Here is an 8,933-nt window from a genome sequence, read left to right as displayed (position 1 = left end):
CCCATGTGTCCATCAGTGAAACCTTTAACTATTCAGACCTATCCCAATTAACAAGTTTTACTCAAATGGGTTTGACTAGGTAGCAAAGTTTGCCTTGATTTTGTCTACAGGAAAAAAAAAAAAAAACAAAAACAAACAAACAAACAAAAAAAACCCACACACACATACATAGATGTACAAAAAGTAGGAGAAGGAGAAAGTTTCATTGTTAACAACTGCCTCAAAACTGCCCAGCACACTTCTGAAAGTCTATCCACCCCACAGTGCACAACTTCAATCTGCAGTTAAGCATCTAAAAGGCTCTGCTGATTCTTCCTAGGCCTCTACTTTCTCCCAGCACTCTTGGAAGTCCCAATGAGCTCTTAGCATTCCTTCCCAAGCATGGCCTTACAGCAACCCCAATAAACTCAGTGTTACTTCTTTATCTCAGCCTGAACACTGAAGTTGCTTCAGCACAAAGTAGTTTTGTTTGTTTGTTTTTGTTTGCTAAACATAAGAGAAAATCTTTGGGGAGAAGAATTTTGTCTGACTAGTAAAAAGCTTTGAGCCAACTCTGATGTGGACCACACCTCCATTCAAGTTTCATATGGAAAATGAAATTTAAATTATAACATCTCCAAAAAATGGATCTAGGTAAAGGTCTAGATGAACTTGGGGAAACTGGTAACAAAAAATATTCCTTCTCTCTTGAATGAATATGGGATAGTAGAACCTCAGAAAGAGATGTTAAATGCCTTTTCTTTTCGCATCCCATTTTTCTTTACAGGTGAAAATGACAGAAACATACTACAGTGGTATTGTGCTAGTGAGAGTAAAACCGTTGTGCTTAAAATACAAGAGAAGTCCTGCTGCTTCTTCCCTCTCTGTTTTTCTAAGAAAAGGGCAGTTAGGCAGAAGCAAATATTAAAATTTGCAGGGCCTTTTGAAATGTTAAGGTTCCTGGAAACATGGATCCTTTTTTTTAGATGTACCTCTTTTCCCAACTGTCGTACTTATATGGGCAGAAATAAAGTGAAATAAACAAACAAACAAACAAAAATAATAAAATGTCCACATGCAGGTAGCATACATGCAGGTAAGACTAACAAAGTTATTCTGCTCCTGTAGCTTCCAGTGGGCAGATTTTCTGAGCACCAGAGAACTTTAGTTATTTAGAAAGTTAATTCCCAAGAATTTTGACTCATCTTGTTTTAAGAACACATATACACTTTTTTTTTTTTTTATGACACATTTTATGACACATGACAATAACAGTATCTCCAAAGGTTGTTATCCTTACCATTGCTCATGCATCATGAAGATTAACACATTTCCACTGCAAGAAACAAATGTGCTTCTTTCATCTTCACAGCTCCTCCTGAACTGCAGGAGAAACCTGAAGAGCAGATTTTGAAGATAATACTTCTTTACAGGAACTTGCACAAAGCAAAGCATACTCTAACATAACCCATATAGTAATTCTATTGACTTCTGCACAATTATTCATATTTTAAAATTCAAGTGTGTTTTGACTAAGCACAGCAGAAAACTCAGTGGCTTCCAAGGTTTTCATTACAGTGTTTCACTCTGGCCTGCCAAATTATTATTACTCTTGGAGATGAATGAGGATATAAAATCCAGCAAGACTTTTAACTTTCAAAGTGAAATTTGCAAACTGGCAAATATGATACAGAATTATAGGAGAAACAATAAGTCACGGAAATATGACAATCATTGGTAAGTTAGATAAAAAGTGCCTTGTACTAGCAATTTCAGTTGGCCAGTGCCAATGAAAGCCTTTGCTCTCTTGGCATAGGGAGCACCTACTGGTTAAGGCAAGACAAGAGTCCTGAGTAGCTTGTGCTCTTAAGTGCAGACCATTAATGTTCAGAAATGTTTATCTGGGGGGATGTCATGGTTTCGGCTGGTATAAAGTTAATTTTCTTCATAGTGGCTTGTATGATGCTGTTGCTGAGCAGTGCTCTCACAGAGCCAAGGCCGTTTCTGCTCCTCATGCTGCCCTGCCAGTGAGGGGCTGGGGACGCACCAGGAACTGGGAGGGGACACAACCAGGACAGCTGGCCCAGGCTGACCAGAGGGATGTCCCATACCGTGTGGCATCATGCTCAGCAATAGAGCTTGGGTAAAGAAGGAGAAAGGGGGGATGCTGGGAGTGATGGCGTTTGTCTTCCCAAGGAACCGCTCTGCATGACGAGGCCTGCTTGCCTGGAAGTGGCTGAGCACCTGCCTGCCGATGGGAAGCAGTGGATGGATTCCTTGTTTTGCTTTGCTTGTGCATGGCTTCTGCTTTACCCGCTGAACTGTCCTTATCTCAATCCCAGTGTTATTGCACTTTTACCTTTCTGATTCTCTCCCCCATCCCACCAGGGGAGACTGAGTGAGCGGCTCTGTGGGGCTGAGTTGCCTGCTGGAGCTAAACCACTTCAGGGGATTATTCAATTTATTCCAGTTTATGCTTATATCTATAATTCTTTTTCATTGGCCAGGGAACACGTAGTCAGGAATACTGCCAGTACAGCTTGGACAGGTGGCCTGCTGAAGTAAACAGTGATACAACTTCTTATGTCATGGCCAGATGTCAAGAGTAGGCTTTAAATTGTTAAAAAAATTAAATGGAAGAGCTTGTGGCTGCACTTTTTGTGGCCAGTATAAGGAATTGAAAATATGATATCCATGATATTTTGCAAATTACTTAAAATTAGATCTTTGGGAGATGAAGTTGTTAAATGTTTTGTGAAGTGCCAATCACATGTTCCTTAGTGAAAATGGCACATGACAGTAGCACTGAAGTTCCTGGTAAACTGACGGTAATATTTCTTTCAGGTAGGGCAGCTGCAATGTTTCAAGTCTGGAAACTGGCAGATATTTAGCATTTCTTACCTTGAGGCCACAGATGCCTGCTGTTTGATTTAAAGCATTAGAAAAACTATCAGCATGGCTTGGACTGAAGTTGCTATAGAATAAATAGCCACAGTAGCTGAACTCTCCCATTTCCCATTGTTTTATTTGCCCTAGAGTGCACTGCACTGTTTTGAACTGACACACCTCAGGGACTCACAGCCGGATTTCATCCCCTTATTGCAGCACGAATGATCCAACATTTGGTGTACTGGAAAAAGATGTTTTAAAAGCCATTATTTTCAAATCCCTAGGATGGTACACACTAATGTTTATTTAAAAGCCAAGTAACAGCAGTGCATAAGATCTAATCTAATAGACTAGCAACCACTTCTTATTAGGGTGCATAATGGAAATAGGTTTCAGCATACCAGATCATATCATTCATCTCTCAAATATCTGATATATGACTCTCATCAGAGCTGCTGTAAAGAAAAACATTCTCCTTATTCCAGTGTAAACTCCAGGCAGTAAAGAGCTTATGTCCTGAATAGAAGGTTTCCTGGTCTTTTGTATGTATACATATATATATATTTAAATGTAAACTATTTTGCTGTTGCTAAAATTATTGTTTTTCCACATTATTTTTGTCACCACTTAAAATGTTGATATTATATTATAAATTCATAACCTGTATTTTCTTTCCTTAGATGCTACAAGTGGCAATGCCTACAGTCCCTGAATGCATGGGATATCTGTGCTGATTTGCATTGGGTTTATGTGGCAAGGATTTGGTAGTGGGGTGGCCAAAGTGGTGGCTTCTGCAAGAAGAATCCAGAAGCTGCCCTGTGTCAGCTAAGGGCCTGGACGTTGGCCAGAACCAAGCCAATAAGCAATGTTGTTTGCACATCTGTGAAAGCATCTTTAAGATAGGAAAAAACAAACAAAAAACAAAACACCCCCCCCCCCCAAAACAAACAAACAAACAAACAAACAAACAAACAAAAAAATAAAAAATAAAAACACTGGGGAACAGCAGCTGGGGAAGAAAGAGAGGAGTAAGAACCAGCCCTGCAGCCACCAATGTCAGTGCAGCAGGAGGGCAGGAAATGCTCCAGGCATGCAGCAGAAGTTGCCCTATGGCCTGTGGAGTGGCCCCTGGTGGAGCAGGTTGTCCCCCTGCAGCCCATGGGTTCCACATGGAGCAGATCTCCACGCTGCAGCCCATGGAGGAGCCCCCACAGGAGCAGGCCCTGGGCCGGAGCTGCAGCCCGTGGAGAGGAGCCCCTCCAGGAGCAGGGGCCTGGGTGGAGCTTCTGCCCATGGAGAGGAGCCCACGCAGGAGCAGGGGCCTGGGGGGAGCTTCTGCCCATGGGGGACCCGTGCTGGAGCAGTTTACTCCTGACGGGTGGACCCTGTGGTACACAGCCGTGTGGGAGCAGTGCTTGAGGAGCTGCTGCCCATGTGCAGCCCCTGCGGGATCATTATGGGAAGGACGGCATCCCGTGGGAGGGATCCCACATAGAGCAGGGGCAGAGAGTAACCGTGAAGGAGTGGTGGAGATGAAGCGTTAGGGACTGATCACAGCCCCCATTCCCTGTTCCCCTGCGTGTCTTGGGGAGTGGATGTAGAAGGGGGGGGTAGAGGGGAGGGGATGTTTTTCATTTGCTTTTATTTTCTCATTGCAGTATTCTGTTCGTGATAGGCAATAAATAACTTTAATCTCCCTATGTTGAGTCTGTTTTGCCTTTGACAATAACTTGTGAGTGATCTCCTCTCCCTGCCCTTATAACACCTGAGCCTATTCCATCGTATTTTTTCTCCTCTTTTGCTCAGGAAAGGGAGTGAGAGAGTGGCTGTGGTGGAGTTCAGCTGCCCAGCAGGCTAAAACCACCACATGACTGAAGCTTTATGGAATCATAAACCATGCTTTCTTCAGGAAGATTACCAATCCAGATACCCCAATAACCAGTTTCCAAGAGTGACTGAGGGGGTATCCTTAGGGGAACTGCAGACATTTCCAAAGCAAAGAAATAAAGAGTAAATTGCATTGGAAAGTTTCTTTGTTTAGTGGTGATCTCATGGCTTGAAGTGATTGATTTTTATTTTCCTTCCAAATATATTTTCCTCCAGCCTAGTATAATTGGAACTATGAGTTCCATATTTTTTTTTCTTGTATTAAGCGTATTCTTTTTTGAAATCATTTCAACTTCTTGACTTTCAATTTCACTAAATGATGTGCCCTTTTTCTATAAACAAGTAACTACACTGAAGGCAGACAATTGGTATTTTTATTCTGTTAAAAATTCTGACATTTCAAAAAGGTTATATTCCAATATTTCACTTAACAAAAGTCAGCCTCTCCCTCCCTCCTTCCCCCAAGTCTGCTTGTCATTTTTGTGAAATCAGAGCACTTTGCTGTCTTCGTTCTTAGGAATCTTACAAGGCCACTGCTCCTGTGTCCTGTGTTTCTCTGAATTCTGTGAGGGCAACTTCCTACAGATGGCTATAAGAATAGAAAAATTTCACAGTTTTCTTTGATTTAACATAAAAATAGGAAGTTCTTAAAATTAGGGGGTAGAAAGTTGTAACTGTACATATTAGAATGCTCTGGGGAAAAGATTCATTACCAAGAATCCCCAAAGGAATTTTGTGTCACAAATCTTTGCTATCAGGACAGTGGGTCACATGAACTACTGTGTTCTCTCACCTGCCCCACATAGACAGTGATTGCACATCACTGCCCCCATGACCATCACTCATAATAAAATGTAAATTTTATTCCTGCTCATCCATTTCTGACTTTATAACAGAATGGTATTGGAGCCAAAGCTCCTAGAGCTCTGGAAACTTTGAGTTTCAAAATCTTGGTCATCCCCAGAGTGTCTTTGCCCTGGAGTTTTGAACTTAAACGATTGCCCCTTAAATCTGAGGGGGTCCATGACACAGATCTGTGAGCTAGGATAATTTATAGCCTACTTCAAGAAAGTCAGGCATGTTTCTTGTTGGAGAAAAATGCTTGACAGGCAGAAACCTTGTCTGTATTTCCTTTGAAATCCTTTTCTGAAACAATACATTTCAGCAAAATACTTCTCTTTTGACAAATTGACTTTTTCTACTAAAACTGTGTGGTTACAAAATTCCCAGCTACCCCTAAGTTGAATTTACTGAACAAATTATTCATGAAACCCTAAACAGTATCTCTCAAAGCTGAACTGTCCCAATGATTTCATTCTCCACATAATCGATGTTTTCCCAAGCCTTTCTTCATTTTTGTTTTGTCTTTGTAAACCTTATGGCACATCCTTTTTTGATGAAGTGATCAGCTCAGAACAGTGGTTCAGAGGAAGCTCTCTCATTGATTTATATTACGGTGTCTTCTTTCAATATCGTTTTCAACACCACTGTTTGCATCCTAACATTCTGTTTGCCCTTTTGATCGATATCATATATTGAGCAGAGACTGTTATTGAGTTGTTCAGAGAAGCATCCAAGTCCTTTTTTCCTTCTGTGGTTGCAGGTAATTTAGAGACTTGTAAGGTGCATTAGTAGGTCAGATTATTCTTCCCAATGACTATCATTATCTCTTTTTTTCTGAGCCCTGTGAGGCAGGCAGGCAGTGGTACTGCAATCAGGTTTCCTCCGAAGTAGCACAGCTTGAAATTTGGTCTGGGACTCTGTGAGCACACTGCATCAGCAGCCACTGGGGAGAGGTGTGGAGGTAATGTCTTCCCCACAGAGACCTGTCCTCTTCTTCATCAGTGTGACCCTCCTTGGCTCTTGCAATTACACCATCACCAGATGAGCAAAAAGTAAGCAGAAGGGGATGTGCCCTTAGTTTCTCGAAGAGCTGTGTCTCAGAAGATGAGGTTTTAGTGCAGACTGTATGAGGTATGAAGAAATTATTTCTGGTGCATAACTGGTCAGCACTATGGCTTAGGATAAGACTTGGTAACATAACTTTCTTCATTTAAATTGCTGATTCCAGTTCTATAAACGTGCCTGTGACATTTGCTTAAGGGTCCATTTTTAAGGGTCCTGAAGGCTTCCTGAAAAACTAAGCACACAGCCACTGTGGAAATGCTGAATGTTTGTGGGGTTTTATTATTTTTCTTTTGTTATTTACTTTTAATCAGCCTTTATTCTGGCTCTCTGCAAGCTGTGCTGCAAGTTCAACACTGAAAAAACAATGCAAGCTGTTTCCTGCAGGCAAATACAAAGCCCATATACCCTACAGGGCGGGAAAAAAGAAACAATTCATTGTAACATGGAATAATAATTTTTAAAGCTTTTTGTCATAGAAGCAAGAAAAAAAAAGTTTAAACTGAGTTTAATATTGCAGTGGTCAATGCTGAAAGACATTTAAATGGATAGATAATCTAGATTTCATAGATGAATATTTTTTACAGAAGGCAAATGCTGAGAGATCAGTTTAGCCTCTCAGGTTTTGCAGCATTGCTTTTTGCTGCTTGTAAAACAAATAGCCTGGATTAAACCAGATTCATTTTTCTGGCAGATTAAGCAGCTGTCTTCTGTCAAGTTCCCTGCTTGATCCATCTTGCCAGTACATGCTCATAAAAAAATTGCTTGCTACTAAAGCATTAAAGTAGGACTGATTCTTTTGCATATATTTATAGCTTGATAGCAACAAAAGTTATATTTCCAATTTACCTTTCAGCCACTTCCTGAAGAAGTACCATCCAGGAGAGAGCCTGCCTGTCATAGCCTGCTCAGTTGCGTCTCCAAGGTATAATTAAAAGCAAGTGTCAGAGGAAGCTCTTTTTTTGGGAGAGGCATTGCATATCTTTCTGAATGCTGTTCTGGAAAGGGACATCAACATGGTGAAGCTGAGAGTCACCTCTGAAAAAAAAACCTAATATAAAATCCACTAAATAAAATAACAGGCCTATGAGCTGCTAACACTAAACTCAACCAGGTCTCCAGAAACAGTATTGAATTTCTGATTTTATTTTTCTTTCCCAAGAAATGATCAATATTGAAAATGAGGAGTCAAATTAAGTTCTCTGTGACTCCTGTGCAGACTTCACTCTTTTTGATTAATTTATTAACAACACCTTCACGAACACAGGGCCTGCAATCAGAGTTGCAGAGTTTAGCAAATTACCTTGTTAATGAAGCATGAGAAGCTGCAGACTCCTGTTCAGCTTCTCTGTTGTCTTTGTAGTGGTGGTGTGTGTGGGAGGAAGTAGTGCATATGCATTGCTAAAAATCATTTTATGTTATTTTATCTTATTTTATTCTGTTTTATTTTACTTTCATCCAGCTGAATAATGTTTAATTGCTGAAGTATGAGAGTGATTGGGTAAATAGTATCTTCCCTGTAAAACCACAGTTCTGTTATGGGTAGGTAAGGCAGTGTTTTTCTCTGGTCCCTCCTCTCTCACATGTCCCCAGGATTTTCATTTACAAGCAAATGTAGAAGAGGTAATCCTTTTCATGGGGGCATCAGGGAGGGCAGTTATTTTGGTCCAGATATCAAGAGGAGAATTTTCTCCAGACTGTGAGCTGTAAATTACACACAGAGAAAGCTCTGGGTAGGATACAAAGCTGCAGCAGTTTACAGTCACCCATGTAGGCACAATCTGGGGAGTGGTGTGGAAGTACTGTGCAGAGTTGTTTAGGCTGGCTGGGAAGAAGCAAGGTCTCAGTGTAGTGTAATCTTCTACAAAATTTGAGGACCAAGTTGTGATGAAGGTTTAGGCTTGAGACTGGAACAAAAAAATAAGGTAGTCAACTTATTTTAAGTGTAACCAAGATAACTACATTTTTAGGTGTGGGAGAGAATGAATCACAGAAGTTACTTGAGAGAGATTTGAGGCAAAATAGCTGTAGAAATCTTGTACTGAGGAAAAAAAACCACTGGGTAGCTCAGGTGATACACTACTTGGACCCCTTGGCAACTTCTGCTTTACACAGCCCCCAGACATGAACATACATTTGTGTTCCTTGTAGGTGCAGAGAAAATGCAATGGAGAAAATCCTCAGAAGGAGCTGAATTGAAAGATGTCTAGGCATGAAATGCTAGGAAAAGCAGCAGAGCTTCTGTGTACAAAAAGTCGAGATGCCTCCATTTT

At 40.9% G+C, this 8,933-nt stretch overlaps 1 long non-coding RNA gene across 1 annotated transcript; it reads right to left on the bottom strand.

The window, feature by feature from the left end:
* Positions 1-5,521: 5,521 nt before the first annotated feature.
* On the bottom strand, positions 5,522-7,858 carry LOC137850271 (uncharacterized). The gene is made up of 2 exons (XR_011092420.1): positions 7,510-7,858; positions 5,522-7,069 (listed from the first exon to the last, which is right to left on the bottom strand). It is a non-coding gene; the product is annotated as an uncharacterized lncRNA (long non-coding RNA).
* Positions 7,859-8,933: the final 1,075 nt, after the last annotated feature.

Source organism: Anas acuta, chromosome 1 (assembly GCF_963932015.1).
Source record: "Anas acuta chromosome 1, bAnaAcu1.1, whole genome shotgun sequence".
Lineage (NCBI taxonomy): Eukaryota > Metazoa > Chordata > Aves > Anseriformes > Anatidae > Anas > Anas acuta.
Note: the sequence above shows the minus strand (reverse complement) of the source record. Positions and strands in the feature narration are given on the sequence as shown.